The sequence below is a fragment of the Oenanthe melanoleuca genome, chromosome 3, assembly GCF_029582105.1.
Source record: "Oenanthe melanoleuca isolate GR-GAL-2019-014 chromosome 3, OMel1.0, whole genome shotgun sequence".
NCBI lineage: Eukaryota > Metazoa > Chordata > Aves > Passeriformes > Muscicapidae > Oenanthe > Oenanthe melanoleuca.
In genome coordinates this window covers 42,886,117-42,905,285 of record NC_079336.1, presented here as the reverse complement: position 1 = coordinate 42,905,285, position 19,169 = coordinate 42,886,117, and the positions used below count along the sequence as shown (strand labels likewise).

General features: G+C 41.4%; 1 long non-coding RNA gene across 1 annotated transcript; it reads right to left on the bottom strand.

Annotated features, from left to right (window-relative positions):
- Nucleotides 1-2,221: 2,221 nt before the first annotated feature.
- On the bottom strand, nt 2,222-17,998 carry LOC130251634 (uncharacterized). Its single transcript, XR_008840192.1, has 4 exons — nt 17,831-17,998; nt 15,675-15,794; nt 9,831-10,039; nt 2,222-5,908 (listed from the first exon to the last, which is right to left on the bottom strand). It is a non-coding gene; the product is annotated as an uncharacterized LOC130251634 (long non-coding RNA).
- Between the last annotated feature and the right edge of the window lie 1,171 nt (nt 17,999-19,169).

Sequence of the window (19,169 nt, the reverse complement as noted above, 5' to 3'; positions counted from 1 at the left end):
GAGACACGTAATCACACCCTATGGGTTCTTGCAGCTGCTGCTACCTCCAGTCCAAAGCTGGGGTAATTTTGAAAGGTGGGCATATTTGGTAGCATAGATAGACTATGAAAAGCAAATGAAAAGGTTCAAGAAACAGCATTGCTAAGTTGAAGGGGTTTAAAGGCTTAAAAGTTTAAAAGTATTTCTCTTAGCTGTCTTCTTTTACCACAAACTTTTTCAGACAGTTCTTTTCTACCTTTCAGCTCTCAACTTACTGCTCCTGGATCAAGCCCACACAAGGGAAAAACACAAGGAGTTTTGTTCAGTAGGCTCCCGTATATTTTCTAATATTCTCCAGCACGATGAAGGTAGAACTACATAATATTAATAAATGTAAGAAGAAAATAAGGATTTCTTATTGTAAAGCTGCACCCCTAAGGCTGCAAAAATGTGACAAAAGATGACTTTGTGCCAAGCTAAAGACAGCCTCCTGTGTTTTCTGGTCGTGTATTGACCAATAATTCTTTTCCACTCAGGTTTACAGTCATCTTCAGGATTGTTTTCAACAAAAATTGTCTCTGGGATAGAACATAATTTTGCTAAGTGTGTTTATACATCCTCTCACATTATTAAGACCTGGTTGGCCATGACTGGACACCAGGGTATTATCAGTCTGCAAGTAATAGACGAACCAAACAAATTAAGCTTAACCACTGAGAACTAGTTCAAAGTGAGAAGTATGGATGTATGGTCAATAAAAGAAAATTTTCTAATTCTGTGATTTTTAGAAAACAACTTTTGAAAACTTCTGAGATATTGAGGTTTCACCTGACATCAAAGATGTGAAATTAAAGGCATTTATGAAGAACCACTAAACTTCACTTTGGAACAGCTGTGCCCTTCCCTTCAAAGTATAACCACTGGCTGATCAAAAGGGAATTTTGGAGTCATCAAGTTTGATAAAGAAGTTGTCTCTTCATACTCGGCCAGCAATGTCAAGTGCTAATAAGAAAACACTTCACTGTGCAAGATACCATGATTTGTACTCCATGTTTCCATCACCAAGCCTGTGGGAAGTCCTTGACAGGATATTTGGAGATGGAACAGGAATGCTTATAGCAACAGACTAGTTAGAGACGTGCCAAGAGACTCGGCACTTGCAAAAAGCTGGAGTTGGGGCAAGTGTGAAAATTTTACCCAAAGAGTTCTTGAACTCAGTCGAGTTCTTCAGCCTCTTTTCTTTCTACTAGATCTTCTTTATAGTAGTTGAAAGCTCACTTCCAACATTTCACTATTCAGAACAAACTGTAACCAAAATATTATTTCATGCATGACCATTGGTAGTTATTGCAGAGCAACAGCTCTCCCATATTTCATGTAAAATCTGGGTTCATTTTTAAAATAAAAATAAATTAATTTAATTGATTGATGAGAGGCACTAGCAGGTCTTGAGGCCCTTTGGAAGAGCAATTCTGTGCTGCATGGACAGATGTGGTTTTTGTGAATCTACTTTGCAATAATAAATGTCACATTACTGGTCAGTAAAATTCCAACTGACTGAAGTGAGATAACAGCCAGAAAGATCATAGTCTACAGCAGCAGACAGTAAAATATTATTATTTTAATGTTTCAAGTTTTAAACACGTGGGAACAGCTCTTTAAATAATTAGTATTTTGGAAGATTGCTCCACTCCTTTTTCTATTGTCCATTCTAATATTTTCTATCCCTGACTCAAAAGTCATGAATTCATCCCCCAGATCATGACATCAGATCGAAAACTCTTCATGTTTAATGTGTCTTTTAATGATTTTTAAAGTATTGTTCTACTTCTTAAGCCTTTGCACATTTACATTCTTATCTTTTCTCCATAAGCACAAGGCTAGGGACACATTTTTTCTTCAAATGAAAACTGAGATTCTCATGTGAGTCACTTGACCTTTTGAGCTGATGCATTAATAACTATGATAAATAAAGGAGTCAAATCCCCTGATAATGGACTTAGCCACACTCTCTTAGGCCAGGCAATGTCTCCAAAACAGAATTTCAGTGACACTCCCCACTTGACCTTGCACATTGCTCCACCATGGAGCAACTCAAGAAATTCCTGCTGAAAAGCCACAAGCAAGTGACAGAACTGGAACCTGGACTCACAATGCTGCTACCATGCTCACAGTAACTTCCCTAATGCATATTAATGTGAACCATTGAATAATGATCCAAAGTCGAATTTTCAATGCAGCTTATGTTTATTTGTCATATAGAATTTCCAGGTTCCATTTTTCCTCTGTGGAAATTAGAAGTCCACACTTACAGACAGGAATCTAATTTATATCAAAATGTAAACTGTTCCATAGTGGTACTTAGGGGTATTTGAAAAGTTGTCTAACCTGGAACGATCCCAAACCAAAACTGTGGAGCTGACATGCCTGTCCTTCAGGGTCCTTAGACTCTTGTCACCTTGTAAAGTAAAGATAAAACAAACCAGACAGGTTTTCTCTTTAAATAGGAGGAGTGGAGATCATTATTTTGGCTCTCAGTGCCATGAATATTTGTAATTAAAAGCAGAGGAAAGAAAGAACTGGGGAAAATGAAAATAAGTCCTCATCTCAGTAAGAAATCATTTAAAGTATTTTTCTGTCAAATTATGGGTTGTCATCCCCAGCACGGAGGGCAGATGCAAAAAACAAACAGACAGCCTACTAAGACAGACAGCTAATTACAATAACATTGTGAGTCTCCGGGATTTTATTTGAGGGACTTCTTGGGCTCACCTGTACTACTTAATTACTTTCATAATTGCAGGTATATATGGTAAAAGATGATCACCTGCTATACAACTTTTAAAGAAATAGTCAGACTGGTCAGTCTTAGATCTCATATTACAGTGTACACTGAGATGTGGCTAAGCATCTGGAGATGATGCTGGACACAGCTGAATACTTTCTGATAATGGAGATAATTGTGTCCTTGGATTTCTCATGAAACAGCATAAAGTTTACAGTGGTACTTGCATTGCTGTTCATCAGCGGGAGGAGATGGAGGTGTACAGCCAAGGCATAGTATCTGCCTAAATTTTGCTTCACATTTGGGAAGGTAAGCAATATTGCATTCTATGGGTTACTGTTATCTCTGAGATAGTATTGATGTGAGCAGTAATACGGAAAGCCTTGTATAAAGGAGACTTAACATATAATTTTTAAAATTGCCTGTTTTTTCAAAAGTTCTGGGTTTTCAAAAGTACCACTGGACAGTATACTGAAAATTGAGAGTTTTATTGTGTCCCATACTTTTTTTCTTCTTTTTTATTTTTTTCCTTTCTTGTATTTGAAGTATAGAAGTCTTCTGCAAACACCTTTTTGTTAAAACTTCTAATGATTTCACCTGGTATTGAACAATCTAAGGGCTGTTGTTAAGGGCATGTACTTAAAACTGGCTGGTGACCAGTCAGCAGCAGTGCTCCTCCAGGATCAGTTCTAGGGCCAGTTCTATTTAATGTGTTTATAATATTATAAGTATTTTCTTACCCCAATATGCTGCTTCCCTAAAGTGGACAAGCAAATTTCATCTTTTCAGCTACTGTACAGTTTCATAGACTTTGATAGACATCCCCCATAATCCAGATTGGTTATTTCTGCCATTTTTCTGCACTTGGCCAGGTTCTTTTTCACCAGTTGGCCAGGTCTGTGAAAGTCTATAAAATTTTACAGGATCTGAAATGGCTAAATCTGCCTGTTCACTTTAGGACAGCAACATCTGTTGGCTCTGTAGGAGGGTTTCTATACTGGTAAATTACTCATAGATGGCATTTAGTTTGGGTTCTGGCTTGCCATTATTCATTTTGTTAAACTCTTAGACTGATACCTGCCATGACTTTGGCTCAGACCCCAGCACTAATCAGGAAGGATGCCCACTGGGCACCTTGGCAAGTTCTTACTGTAAGAAGCACAAAATGCAACCATGCATCACAGTTACAGGAACATCCATGGATAGATGATACAAAGGTAATCATACAGTGCAATTTTTTTTGGTGAGTTTTACTTCCTTTTACCCCAAAATCCTTGGGGTGAAATTGTGACTTCACTCAGCTGAAAGACTTGTCAGGGATTTTGGCAAGAACAGGATTCAGCTGATGGACCTGGAGACATTTCAACTCATGGTTGCAACATAGTCCATGCTTCCCTTGTCTGCATCTCAGACAACAAAAATGTTCCCTTCCATTCCTCTAACCTTTCTGCATTTCAAAGGAAGTTCTGATATTTTTCATTTCCTACCCCCAAATATGGCATGCTGAGCAATAATTCCATTTTGTTAGCTCATCCTAGCAATTTCCAGTATAGCAGCATTTCTTGTGTAGTCATATTTATACTGAAGTAAAGAATTATCTAAATGCACCATATTTTAAATAATTTCAATTATGATGCTGTCACTTTTAATAATGGATGGTAGCACAGGAAAACAGTAGTCCATCAGTGTACCAATGTATAAAATTAGTTGTGATAGGGTGAAAAATTGAGCATTTTTCCTATGATTTAAGACATTGGAGACAGGGTTTTCTCATATAAAAAGTAAAATTTCACCCATAAATCAGTAAAAGCAGCCTTTAGACATGTGCTCTATACTTTCATCAATACGCTTTTTTAGATTGGTTGAGTCTCTTTCTCTTTTGTAATTAACTTATCAAGGAGTAATGGTCTAATTTTAAAAATCCAACTGGATGACAGAAATACTATTTGTTCTAAATTGAAAATATTTCAGCATCTGCCAAGATAGATTTCTTTAAATTACCCTTTAAAAGCATTGATTTCTAATACTGTATTTCCTTTTCTCAATAAAATAGAAATATGTGTTCAGAAGAAGCTGTTTTTAAGGAGGCATTGCTGAGAAACAAAGCTATTCTAGAAATATTAGTCCCTCTACGATGAGCTGCCAAAAACACAGTCTCCATTTAATGCTCCAAGTTTGGTGGGTAGTCATATTTTATTATCCACCAGACTGAAAATCTGAAATTAAATGTTTAGCAATATTTGTAAAAATGAAGAAACCCCCAGCTCTGTACTTTGACATAACTAGGACACTCTAACGTAATAACTTTATAAAGATTAATTCTCCCCCAAATCAGTGCCTGATAAAAACATGTGGCATGGTGGTTACCGAAAGAAAGTGTTCTGGTCTCAATAGAGGTTTGTTGCATCCATGGCATAAGATCAGTTCCATTTGAATGATGCCAAATAATGCCCTTTAGATATTTCATAGCTGTTAATCAAATATGGAGTTAGATGTAATATCTAAAATATTGCCTACCTGTGCTAACTTCACATTATATGGCTGATATTAGAAGCCTCATTAAAGTAATTTACTGTGTTTGGAAAGTAGAAGTCAAAATGTCTGTACTTGGGCAGACCAGAGGTCTTTGTAGCTCAGTTCCTTCTTCCCCACAGTAGTCAGTTGTGGGTGCTCATGAAAAGCACATTAGACATACAAATCTATGCTTTCCAGGGCATATCCTGTGGCTCCCAATAATTCCAAGCTGGAGATTTCTTTCTAGACCACTGCATAATAGTCTTCAATAGGCTTGTCTCCAAGGTAAGATGGCTCTGATTCCTTTTTTAACCCATTCTCATTTTTATTATCATAACAAGTTTATTCTACATTCATTTTTATTTTATGGAAAAAAAATATTTCCCTGTGTTTTGAACCTGCCAAACAACAATTTTATAGATTCCCATTCAATGCTCCTATTGTGAAAATTTGTATGTAATTGCTATCTGCCTTAATACCAGTCACCATTTCATAGATTTCTTTCATAGTATCCCCTCAGTTACCCTTTCTCCAAATACAAACATCTTGGTCTGTTTACTTTTCATTTACTATCTCCTCAGATGGAAATGTTCCACACCTTTAATCATTCCTCTTCATCTTCCTTGTAACCTAGAAAAATACAAGATAGAGAAAAGTAGAGTGCTTTAACAATGTTTTTCTGCTTAATCTCAGTTTCTTTCCTTGTGATTTACCTTTGAACTATGACTATTTTAATCAAACTGGTCAAAATTATTCTATAGCCTGTTTCTTGAATGTTAGTGATGTCTAGAAACCATTAGTCTGTATTGAAAAGTTAAGATTTGCCTATGTTTACCTTTTTTGTTGGCTCTTTTTTCATTCAGCAATTTGTGGTGTCCTGCGACACCTTATAGCTGGCTTTTGAATTTAGTATCCTGAAGAACTTAGTATCATCAGTAAACCTCATCACTATCTTGTATTCTTTACCTTTTCATTGGGTAATGAAAGGCTAATAACAGTGAAATTGTTACAAATCTTTGTTGTGAAAATTCTTGTATTTTTATCCATTGCTGCAAAGCTTTTAAAGAGTTGCTAACCAACAGATTTTGTTTCTTGCTTCATCAAACTTATTTTTTATGAGCTTTTACTGAGGGACCTGTTCAAAAATATTTTTAAAGCCTAACTGGATCACCTCTAAGCTCCTTGTTTACTCTCATACACTTAGTGTAAAGGACTCTAATAGATTTTTGAAGTACAACTTCCTGTGATAGAGCCATATTGACTCTTCATATTCTATCCACCTGCTGTATACACTAGTTCTAGTTTTGGTTACAGTTTTAGTTTATTTTCTTGGTACAGAAATCAGACATACTGGCTTATGCTTACCAAAAATATCCCAAACCCTCCACTTTAAATTCCTGCACCCAATTCAAGTGCTCCACCATAAAAAGCAATAGAGCAGTTTCATATTTTAACCATGGTGGAATTGAAGGATAGATACTGTTAAGTCCTGGCAATTTCTAAATTAATTTTTATCAGTCTGTTCTAATGCCTTTTCAAGTGGGAGATTTTACCCACTTAAGTCCTCTGCATTGCTGCTAAAGATAAGGACAGCCTTATGTCCTGCCCCTGCCCCCCTTGTTGTGTGTTGGTGCTGACTCTAACAGTGCTATGTAAGGGGCAAGGGACCTGCCTAAGTGGAAAACAGACACTATCCCCTGTCCAAAATCAGCTGGCTTTGCCAAATAGGGTGGCTGATCAGTGTGAATGTAATTTTAGGACTACTTTTGCTGCTGGCAGGTGTGGGGCACAGGGGAAGGATGTGGCAAAAAGGACTGAGAGCAGCGTAGGCTAATTGTGAAACTGTATCCTGATACTTCAGCTTGAGGCACTTTGCTGTCATTATCGTTCTACTCATTTATGTGCATGAGGGATTTCCACAGAAACCCATGCCAGCACACACTTTAATGGTACTGTTGAGAAAAGAAGGTGGAGCAATGGTGTCTGAGAGTGTAGGAGCCTCTCTGACCAGGACCACGACATTCAGAGAATGGCTCCTTTGCCATCATGGGTACAAACAGTGTAGGACTTGGTCAGTTGTAAACATTTAACTTTTGTTTCCTGCCCTGTTATTCTCACAGTATGTGAAGAGATCTGTATTATGATTTTTGTCCGTAGTACAGGAAGAATGGTGTTCCTGAGCTGGGAGAACAAAGGACAACCATTGTTCAAATCCCACATTTCCATCAGGTCTAGGGAAGAAAGTCCCACAACCTGCTTTCTCCATTTTGTTGGTTCTCTTTCATCTTCAAAAACACTTTCAAATTTCTTAAATTGTGAAAATACATTCAATAGTTATGATTAAAAAACATCTTGCATTTTTTGGGAGGGGGATGGCATACTTGGACTTTTATGATGGTACAGACAGATGGTGTACTTTAAGAATCTGGTGAGATTATACAGCTTAGAAAATCTATTACTTTAAGTATCTAAAAGAATGCACAGTTGCTGAGGTTTTGAAACTGCTCTGTCCTGCATGTTCTGTAAAATATCACTGCAGTCCCACAGTGAATGTTTGTCCAGTTTATCATCTTGTGGTGACAGTGCAGATAAACACTAAAAGTGTTTAATATTGGCTTTACAAACAAGGTAAAGAGAAGAACTCCATGGCAATTTGAGTGGTAGAGAAACCATTTTATGGATAGAATCCTGAGTCACTAACATTTTGTATTTTCAGGAATATTATACTAAAATATCCTAAAATACTCCCTTAAAACATATACCATTTTTGAATGAATACATGATTAAATTTTTTTTTAAAAATTTGTATTTCAGTATCGCCTTGGAATTCCAGTCATGAATGATAAGCCAATTGTAATAGACACCTCTCTAAATACAGAGCAATATGACAATGTTCTCAGTAGCCAAGATTTTGCAATTTAATTATTAGAAAAAGGAGAGGCAGATGCACAGGTAGAAAGAGATGGTATTTACAATGTAGCTACTATGATGAGTATAAATGTCTGCAACTAAACTCTGGCCATGATAGGCCTATCATGACAGATAGCTTTGGAGAGTGACTGGAAAGGTAATATTTAAAATGTCCTACATTGCCTATTTGCAAAGGACTATTCAGGCTTCAAGACTAGTGAGGAAGAAAGCATTTTGAAGCATGAGTTGAAACTCAAATAGACAAGCCACTATGGAAGCATTCTGAACAAAGATAGGAACCAGCTTCCTGGAAAACCAGGAAAGAGAACAAAGAACTTCTCCAACCACTGAAACTCATCTTTCAATAATAAAGCTGTAAGTCCAGGTAACTTTCTATTGTCCAAGAAGACGGAACTATTTTAGGGACAACTTAGTGGGAAAATCATCCAGTTTTACACTCTGCATGGTTATGAGAACCCTGAGAAGACCAGAGGCAACAGATGAATGAAGAGATGATTAATCATTTAAGTCAGGGTAACTAGCAGGAAATATATACAGCTGTGGTTTATTTATGCTAGGAGACAGTGGACATTATCCATGAGGCAGATATGTCAACTGGCCAAGATTTTAGTTTGGCTAAAAAAACAGGTCTGGAATGAAGCAGAAAATGTTTTATTCCATCCATGCACATTCGGTTAGCAAGTGAATGTTGCACATTTGAACTAGGTGCAAAGCTATATAACCTCTACTTACAAAAGTGTAGAGAAAAAAGAGGCTTGTGTGTCCATCAGGGCTCTTTCCACTGAGCTATGTTCCTGATGCATCTGATAGCCGCCGCTGCCTGACCATCACTGCATTGGAAAACAGACTTGAAAGGCATAGGGCAGGAACTGGGACAGGAACTTGCAGAGAGTGTGCAGAAAATACCTACCATTAATTGATCCTGGCTTAGAAACCTACAACACAGTCTTGAACTGACTCAAGAGACTTCAGCATCTTGTGGTTTAGGTCAGGGTGGGCTGAACTACACATTAATTATTGTGCAATAATTGGATATAAGAGGAGTGTGACTATTCATTACCTCTATGAAAGAGTGATTAATAATGCAAAGGATACTACAAAGTTACAGAAGAGTGGCTATCTCTACTTCCCCTCTCCTTGCTGACAGGACCAGTGATTGTCAATAGATGGGAGGAGCAGCATTAATTGTGCTGGTTCCAGCTATACAGGCTTGGTCCCAGATGTTCCTGAAGGTAGGGCTCTGTTACTGCCCTCCAGGGTGAGGTAGATGAGTTTCATGAGGTGTAGACCACCATCCAGGTTGGCTGATTTTTACTGGCTGGTGTTTCAGTCAGAAGTGTTGCTTGATGATGGGCACATTGAGTCACTGGGCAAGTATTCTTGTATTAGGTTAGTTCTGCTGCTGCTACCAGTCATGTTTTCTTAATAAGACTTGCCTGATCACTCTTTACCTAACAAAAGTTAATCCCTGACAACTACATAGCAACATAATGAAGACTGAACCGTGAGTCTCTGACATCAGTTGCAGTGTGGTCAGCTTAGTAGGGGCAGCTGAAGACTCTAAGGGACTGTGCCTTGGGATACAGAACCTGCTGTTCTGGCCTAAATAATCCTCACTCACCTTCTGCCTCCTCTTTGCTCTGTAACAGGAGCCACACCAGCATCCTCTTCTTTTCAGCAGAGAATAATTAGAGGCTACAGCAAAGTCACAAGGAGTGCTTTTTCTAAGTGCAATTGTCTTGATAGAGGAAGACAGCTATAAGGTGGGAAATTGACAGTTGTGGGCTTCAGAAAAAAGCTCAAATCTCTGAAGAACACGAGGAGCCACCCCTGAGAAGGAAAAGATGAGAACATATTGAGAGAAGGGAAAGAAACTGAGTAAAGCCTCCCCTTCATTGCAGGTTTACCACAGACCCATGACATCCTGCTGGCTTCTCAGATTTCCTCACTATCCCTACAGGGATATCTCCTAGGTGTCTCACAAATACTTCCTGAAATTTCCCTTACCATTCCCAGGAACCTGCTCCACTGCCACAAAGGTGAAAAATGGCAACTGCTGCCAAGGAGATTTAAGCTGCAAATTCCTAACAGCATTGTAGCCTGGAGGTTTGCCCCAGGCAAGCAGGCCTGAAGAGTTTTAACCCAAGCTAACTCCAAAACAAGAAGCACTATTGTTTTGACAGCTGTAACTGTTTGAATCGTGGAACCAAGTGCACTATGACTCTCCTTTACTATGCTTCCTCCTCTTCAGGCACATACCAGATTATGAGGTACCTCAGGCATCAGCATCTGCAAATCCAGCACATGAATTGCCTTTATTGCTTATCTCCTCCTTGCAGTACAGATTGCACATTACTTATATTCTAGAAATACCACAGATAAAATAATTAGACAAGTAGGTCTGCCATGCTAAGCAAAGACCACTCTTCAGCTTCCCACAGATCCAAGCAGCCCTAGGTAACATCTTAAACTATATCATAATGGTACATAATAGTGCCCCTCTGTTCATTCTTTGCACTCCATGCTTGTTCACTTTGGCTTCTCTCCATTGCCCTCTGCACTTCCCCTCCATGAATCCTCTTGCATGTTCCAGCAGTTGCTGAGTCCATTCCAATGCCATATGCCATTCAGGTTCTCTTCTCCAGAGTCCTTCAAATAACCTCAAAATTGCCATGAAACAGCACCATAAAGTCATAACAAGCCAAAACTAGAGGTTAAGATGCTACCAAGTGTTCCACATTGGGTTTTTTGGCAGTCATACAAAGCCTACCACAGCTCAGACTTTTCAGCATTTGAATTCTGCCTGATCAATAGCATGTGACACAAGTTTATATGGGATACTTCAGCTGGATGAAGCATCTCACGGTGTCCAGCAACACACTTCTCCACATACTCAACCAGCTTGTTTTGCTGTGCTTATTATTCCCACCCACACCTATAACCTGGTTATCTCTCTCCAGCATCTTATCATAGCTGATTTTCTGATGAATTAAATTTACCTAAATTAATTTGAAGAGCAACACACATGCTCAGCTCCCTGCAGCAGATCATAACTTCTTGGCTCTCATTTTTTAATGATGCCATATAGAGTTGCACCCCTTTCTTTGAGCAGCAACTCACTTGCCACTTGTTTAACAGTTATTGTTTTTCTTGCCCTGGATAAAGTAATGTAGGATTCAGGCAAATAATTAAGTGGAAACATGTTTTTTTTCTTTTTGTCTCCTGCAGCCTAGACTGTCACGTTCTTTAATGACATCTTTATAAATGCTGTGTGCTTTGGTGCTGTATGCTGTAAAATCAGATATTGAATGCAACACACAAAAGCAAGATACCAAAGCACTTGTGATATCGATGTGCCCATAATGACCTGTTTTCTCTTTGTTTTCCTTTTTTGATGTGGGCATTTGGATAACTTAGAAATTAAATTATATCCTGCTCTGTGTGATCATTCTTATCATGCAGAATGAAAACAGTACTTCTTTTTCTTTCTACTACTGTGTGCTTTGCTGTCTCCTGAGCACGTCATTTAATTTATCTGTTATTAATCCTGGTATGTGTATTTATTATGGATGAGGAATTTTTGGTGCAAATGAGTTGTGATTCCTGTGGAAAAACAAAACTGAAAAAAGACACCAATCAAACACATGGACACAGCTCCTAGATAAGCAATGCTGGCTTCACACCAGGAGCTTCTGCTCTGTGTTGGGACAAGTTAACCCAGTAGCTTCTCAGTGTTCTGTACTGCTCAGGACAAGAGGCTGTAAATGCTTTCTTGCCAGTGTTGCCTTATGAGTGGTTGATGACATTTTGATTCTTAAATCTGATATGCACTTGAATGCTGAATTTAATTAATTGAAAAGTGCTATGTACTTTAAAACTCCTAACAGAATAGATATTCAAAGGATACAAGAGAAGTTGGTACCAGAGAATAGATATATATTTTATCTTTGAAATTAAAGACCTATGGAAATAGCACTAGAGATATTCTTCTCTATCTATTCAAGAGTCAGACACAATTTCAGTTCTTGTGTTAAAATTATCGCTTTCCTTACTACAAACCTCAAATTCCACAGAAACTAGAGGAGAATGGCATTTTAAGTGGTTATAGAAAGGAAAACAGTCCTATGCAAGTATGGTAGAGACTATAAATCAACTCTGAAAACCATGGAAGAGGAGATGTCGTGATTCCACTCATGCCACTAAAATGAAATCTGTCACCTAATAAGTGAAAATTGTTGTCTGATGGTGCTGAAAGTCTGATTTCCTCACCAAGTCCTCTATGCTCTAAATATATGGCCATTAGGAAAGCGGTGGACAATAATCATCTCTGCTGTTCTGCATTCTTTACTGGAAATAGCTCTCTGCTGAGCTCGGTAATCTTCCATGTATGCTAAAAATGCAGCTGCCTTCATGAAGACATTCCACATAGGATTAAAACAGTGTCATAAAAATGGTAGGTGTCTGCATATGCTCAGATGATGAAGAGGTGATGAGTAGTTTATATGGCTTTGCTTTTTTGAAACACGGTGCTCAACCCCCAACTACATCATCCTCTAGTACCAATACATACATTTGAATACCTATAGAATCTAAGATTTATCACAGATATTTTTAGGCAAGAATTTATATTAAATGTCACACTGGTATTTACTGTAAGAGTCATCTCTGGACTTAAATTTTATACCAGTGATTGAATAATCTGTTTTTCAGGATTGTGAGGAGAAGATCGACCACAGTGAATTGTGATAGCTAACTTTTAAAAACAAAAATAATCCACATACTGGGAAAATCAGATGACAAGCTTCCCCCTTCATTTTAGGGGATTGGAAAAGGACATTTCTCTCAAGTTCCATACTCTTTATGGAAAATTATGTAGAGATTAATAGTGCTCACTGACATGACATCACATCACATTATACTTCATCCCAAATCTTAAAGCAGTTGCTCAAACAAGGCAGTACTTCAAAACAGACTTTGTTATACGCAGATAGGTAAGTTTTGTGAAAGAATAAAGTAAATTTTTTCACTTCCTTAGGAACATTGTAACTAGAAAATACTACATAGAATTCTTCCTTATGCTATTTTGAACACATTCTTACAGCCTTTTTTGGTGACCCATGTCTTTTGATATGTGGAGCCAACCTACTAACAAAGAAAGTATCAAGACCACAGTCATTCAGCTTTATCACAATAGCAAACTTACAGTTCAACACAATTTTGGAAATTAAAACAAGCCTCTAAATCTCAGAGATGGTTAATAACCCCTGCAGTCCTCATAAACAGATTGGTCTGTTCTTTTCTTTTCAGCTCACAGGAGTTCACCATACTTGAATTGCAAATGAGCAGCATAAATGTTAAAAATGTTTCTGCCTGTTATTTTCATTGGCATCAGTCTCAGCAGTGTTTTGGAGATAGAAGAGATTGCGCAAGCTGCAGCAGGGCTGCAAGGAAACACGCATTTCCCCAGTCTGATTGCCAGAATGCAGAATTAGTTTTATTTAAGCCCTTGATTCTTCCCTGCAATCCTCATTGCCCTGACTAGGGACCTGGTCCTTAACAGACCACTGAGTACCACTGCAAACATCCCCTTTATACTCCATGATGGTCACCAGCATCCCGTGTGTTCCAGCAAGCTGAAAGAGACTTTTCTAAAGGCTTCACAGGATGCTTGCTGCAAGTGCTAACCAGGCAACACACTGATGTGGGCAAAATACGTGACTGAGCCCCAGCACGTGCAGAGACAGCACGCACAGGTGACCTCTTTCTATGTAAGAAAGCCTATAAAAACAAACTGGAGCAGCCACCTAAGCAGTGGCTGCGAAATTAAGCAGAGGTCTGCTTAGAGACTAGAGCTATTGGTGCTACACCAGACGAGGAGACTGGGCAGTTAGCTTACACTCCTAGAGAACTTTTGTGTGTTGTAGGCACATTGGGTAAATCAACATTTGTCTGTATTCTGTAATCTAGAGCAATTTCTTCAGGCTGAGAAACCCATATCTGCATTTTCTGGAAGACTAAAGGCTCACACAGACTGCCAGGAGGGCTGTTAGGTCCAACACACATGAGGACTCAAGCATTTTTTTCCTTTGGGAATAGTGCTGCCCATTGCAGTGCTAGGGACATAAAACTATCTCAGAATTCTAAGTTTGTCTTGAAGATGGGACAAAACAACTTTCTAGGAAAACAGATGTGACAGTTAGCACTCTCTCTCACCAAGGCCTGCTGGTGTAGCCTAACAGCAGTGAGATGCACAGAAATGCCCACAGCAGAACAAAGATCACACTTCTGACATAACTTCCCACTCAGAGAGTCTCAGGAACACAGATCTGATAATCAAAATTACTTAAAAGGTGATCTTCATTCCATTAAAAGAATCATTTGTAAGATCACTTCTGAGAGGAAAAGGTTAAATCTGAACAGCTTCTTATGCCGAATTCTTCATTTTAAACACAGTTAGTGTCCATTGGTACCTAAGACTAATTCATGCAACAGAAATTTTTTGGGGTTTTTTTTCTGCCTGAGGAAAATTTACACTAAAATGTGGAATAAGGCCATGTAAAAGGTAAAATAAACAAGTCATCCTAAACAATGCCTGCCAAGAAAATAAGATCCAGCACTGGAATTCTTTGTACTGCTGAACTACTCAGTCTTTGTTTTTCACATTTACAGCTTGTGCAGATTTTTTTTTTTTTTAAACTCAAATGTCCACTGGGACTGGGAATAGAAAAAAGGTATGGCTAAACCCTTCTTCTGTGCAGCCCCATTCCTTGAGTAATTGGATTTAAAAAAAATAAACTAAGAAGTCTCTCTCTTCCAGCAGTCAGAGTATTACAAAATAAACTGTGGTTAATCTATAGCAACAGAACTGTCCATTTCTTCCAGGCAGACAAAATATAAAATATGCAGTAATGCTCAGAGCACTCGCTAATTATTTAACAGAGGGATTTTCCACAGAAAACACATTTAAAAATTGAAAAGCTTCTCTAGTCCTGACCAGAACGTAGAAGTAAGATTTCTATCAGTGATGTTTAAAGCAGAGAACTGCAGTCACCCCATCTTGTAGCCTGAATTCAGCTGAATCCTACGATGCAAAATGTGTTTTTAACAGGAAAAATGACAGCATTATGTATCACTAATATGGAGCAGGAATGATTTCTAAAGATTAGCCAGGAAGAAGCAGTGTCGAGACTGGGAAAGAATTTCCAGATGAGTTCTGCCTCGTCTGAGCTTCAGTTACATGCCTCCTAGTTTCTCCATGTCTGTTTACCCAGCTCTAGCAGTGATCTTTGTACATCCTTCAAAACTCTGAAGTGCTGCAACACACTATAATGTCCGGTGAGTATCATATATAGTGATATTTTACTGCTCATCATTCAACATCCCTTTCCTTAAGCATGCTAAAATTTGGGGGTTGGTTTTTTTTCTTTCTTCTTTTTTCAGTGGAGCTGCACCCAGCTGTCCCTACCTTTTTCTTTAGAGCTGATGCCATCACTTCATGACAATCCATCCATCTTCCCCTTTAGTGTGTACTACTTTCCCAGGGCTGCAAATTTCACCTGCCATTAATTTTGTTAACTCACCATGCCTGTTGTGGGAGAAAAACAAATAAAACATTGAGGAAATGTTGACATAACTACTGGTCTTTTTTTCTCCAGACCTTTCTTAAGCAAACGTGTGGAACTAAGTGAGGAAGAGTCAGGGATTGCAGCCTCTCAGGGTCATAAAAAGAGAACTAGAGTGTCCTAAGCTAAGGAAAGCAGAGCACTCAAAGAGATGCATGAGGAGGTTATCAGTTTCATCCCTAAAGATACTTGCATAATTTGAGTATTTACCAGGAAAGAGATTGGAGAGATTGGATCCTGCTTTATTGTAGTAAAATCATGGGATGAATGAGATGAACTCTTCACATTCCTTTCCACCCCTGTAAGTTTATGCCATAGCTGTGAAGTCCAGAAAGATCAATACAGAGAGATAGAAAGATCCATTTGTCTTCCACTTACATATATTACCCTCTTTCTCTCCACCCCCCTGCCAGTACATTTAAGCTTTATACTGCTCCAGGCTGAGGGCTCTGTCCATTCCAGCAGTTCTTGTCCCCAAAGACCCAAGTTACTTTTACAAAATGAACCACATTCCATCTTGCTGAGTGGGGTGAATGCATTGCCCTTCTCTTTTTTTTAACCTCAAATGCAACAGACCACATTATAGAAAAAATTTCTTCTCAAGTCAGATCTTATCACTAGTTCTAAGCATCTGAGCAAGATGCATGTGTCAGAAGCAGGGCCACCATAAACACCTCTGTCCAGCTTTTCGTCTCTAGCTAATGCTAACTTGATATTTTAGAGGAAGGTAACACTTCCCCAAGTCACTCTGGAAATAGCAGAGCTGGGAACCAGGGGGTAAAAGTGCAGCCAAAACAACAAAAAATATTATTCCTGAGCTTTGTTGGTTACTCACAGAAAACCTGGAGTATGGTGGCATTGAATACCTAACACACTGATTATAGTGACTCAATCTTTATTCCAAGCAGCTTCCCAAATATGGAAAACAAAGGACTGAAAAGACACATGGAATCAGTTCCTGACAGGGGCTCTTGCATTCTTCCATCTGACTCTCAGTGGAAGAATGTCCTTAAAAGAATATGAGATTAATCTTGAGTATCCCAAGTTATGACATGCCATCCCTAACCTCACAGAAGCCACCTCCATGATCAGATTTCTGCTGTCCCCTACCTCTTGCCATACCCTGCCACGGCAAAGAAACAAACACGCTTTCAGTGATAGCCTTCTTCACCCTGGCTTTTGGTCCTAATTATCACACGATAAATTTTCTTTGGGAATTGCTTTTAGGGAACCACTTCCACATGTCACCTCACCGTAAGTCCTCAAGGCACATAGCTGAACACACATTTTTGGGCAACCAAAATGCTTGTAGTTATATGGGCCAAAAAACTATGGTCACAACACACATCCATGTGCAAACTGAGCAAATCTTGCAGTTGTGTGCTCCCACCATGGGCGACACACCTTTGTGTAAAGTAAGATGCCTGTATTTTGGTCACATCATGGGTAAGTTCAATCACAATTCCAGGGACAGCGATTCCACCATGTTCCTTGGCAGTCCATTCCAATGGACTCTAATCATCCTTTCTGTGAAGAAATTCCTCGAGTTGCCTGAACCTCTCCTAGCACAGCTTGAGGCTGTGTGCTCTTGCTCTTGTCTTGCCACTGGCTGCCTGGGAGAAGAGACCGATCCCACCTGGCTACATCCTCCTTTAAGGTGGCTGTAGAGAGTGATAAGGCCTCCCTGAGTCTCCTTTTCTCCAGGCTCCCTCAGCCGCTCCCCACAGGAGCTGTGCTCCAGCCCCCTCAGCAGCTCCACTGCCCTTCTCTGAACACCTCCAGCCCCTCAATGTCATTCTTGCAGTGAGGGGCCCAGCGCCAGCGAGGCCACAGAGAGGCACTGGGTGTAAAGTACAGTGAGGGTACCTCTCCCCCCGAACAGCTGGCAGAAGTGTTTGTAACGCGGAGAGCCGCCCTTCTGCTTTCTCCGCCAGCGAGGGCTTAGCGGGACACTCGAGCAACCAGCGAGCGCACCCAGCACCCCAGAATGAACCCACACCCTCCAGGAGCGACAGCGGAGCAAGTCAGCGGGGAGGGAGCGGGGCGCTGCCGGGTCCCGTGAGGCGGGGCCGGCCTGCAGGTGCGCCGGGCCCCTCCCGCTCCGCTCCCCGCGGAGGGGGCGGCGGCCGCGCTGCTCCTAACGCGGCCTGACAGGCGCGGCCGCCGCTCCCGCGCGCCCTCCCCGGCGCTCCCCCCGCGCAGCCCGCGCTGACATCACCGGGCAGGATTTAAATAGCTCCGCAGCCGCTGCCTCCCGGATACAGCGCGCCCCATTGGCCGCCGCCGCAGCCAATGGCCGAGCCGCGCCTCTGCGCTCCGCCAATGGCGGGGCCGCGGCCGGCGCGCGCCTCCCCTGTCGCTAAGGGAGGGAAATACAGCGCGCGCGGCGGGCTGTCAGGTGCGCCGGGATGTGCCGGGAACGGGGAGCAGCCGGGGGGCTCCGGGCCGGGTGGGTGGGTTCTCCTGCCTTCGCCCCCCCTCGTTTTTCATCCCTGCTAGGCGAGCTCCCCTAGCCAGCCGCGTTACTCGGCGCGGGGAGGGAAGGGAACAGTGCGGAAAGTGGCTGTGCTCCGCTTTGTTTTAAGCGCTCCGGCGGCGGCGTCTCCCGGGCGGTGAAACGCAGGACGAGCGGCCCCGCCGTGCTGTTCTCTCCTCGGGGAGAGCTTGAAACGAGAGAGAGAGAGAGAGAGAGAAAGGGAGCGAGAGCGAGAGGGGAGAGCGATCGGTGGTGGCTCGGGGGCCGGCCGTGCTGCTGCTGGGGCTCGGCGGCTGCAGACGGTGGATTTGTGGGAAGAGGACGGGATGAGAAATAAACGCACCTGGCCGGCGGTGTTTAGGGGAGCGGGGGCCGGGTGTCCCCCCTGGCCGCCGGAGCCCCTGGACCCCGGCCGCGGACCCGCCGAGCTGCAATGGACGCTGCTGGCCGCAGAGCGGAGCATCCCCGCCGCCGCCGAGGAGGGAGAGCTGCCCGCCCGGAGCCGGCCCGCAGCGCGCCCCTCGCCCGAAGAGGGACCGGGAGTTTCCTCCTCGGCATCGCTCCGGTCACCGCGGGCTGTGCCAGCCGGCCGCCCACGTAGGGTGCGTGGCAGCCACGGCGCGAGCGAATAGGTAAACGCCACTGTGTAGATGTGCTGTTTGGAGAGGAGAGAGAGAAAAAAAAAAAAATTAAAAAATTAAAACATGCGAGGATGAGGTCATTGGGCCTGGCACAGGGGATGGGGCTGCACGGGGAGATGGAATAGCCTCCTCTCCCGTGCCTGGCGCGGCGGCGAGATGCAGGGAGCGAAAATGAAGTCCTTACGTAAGGCGGGCTGGCTGGATGCTGGGTACCTGCTGCT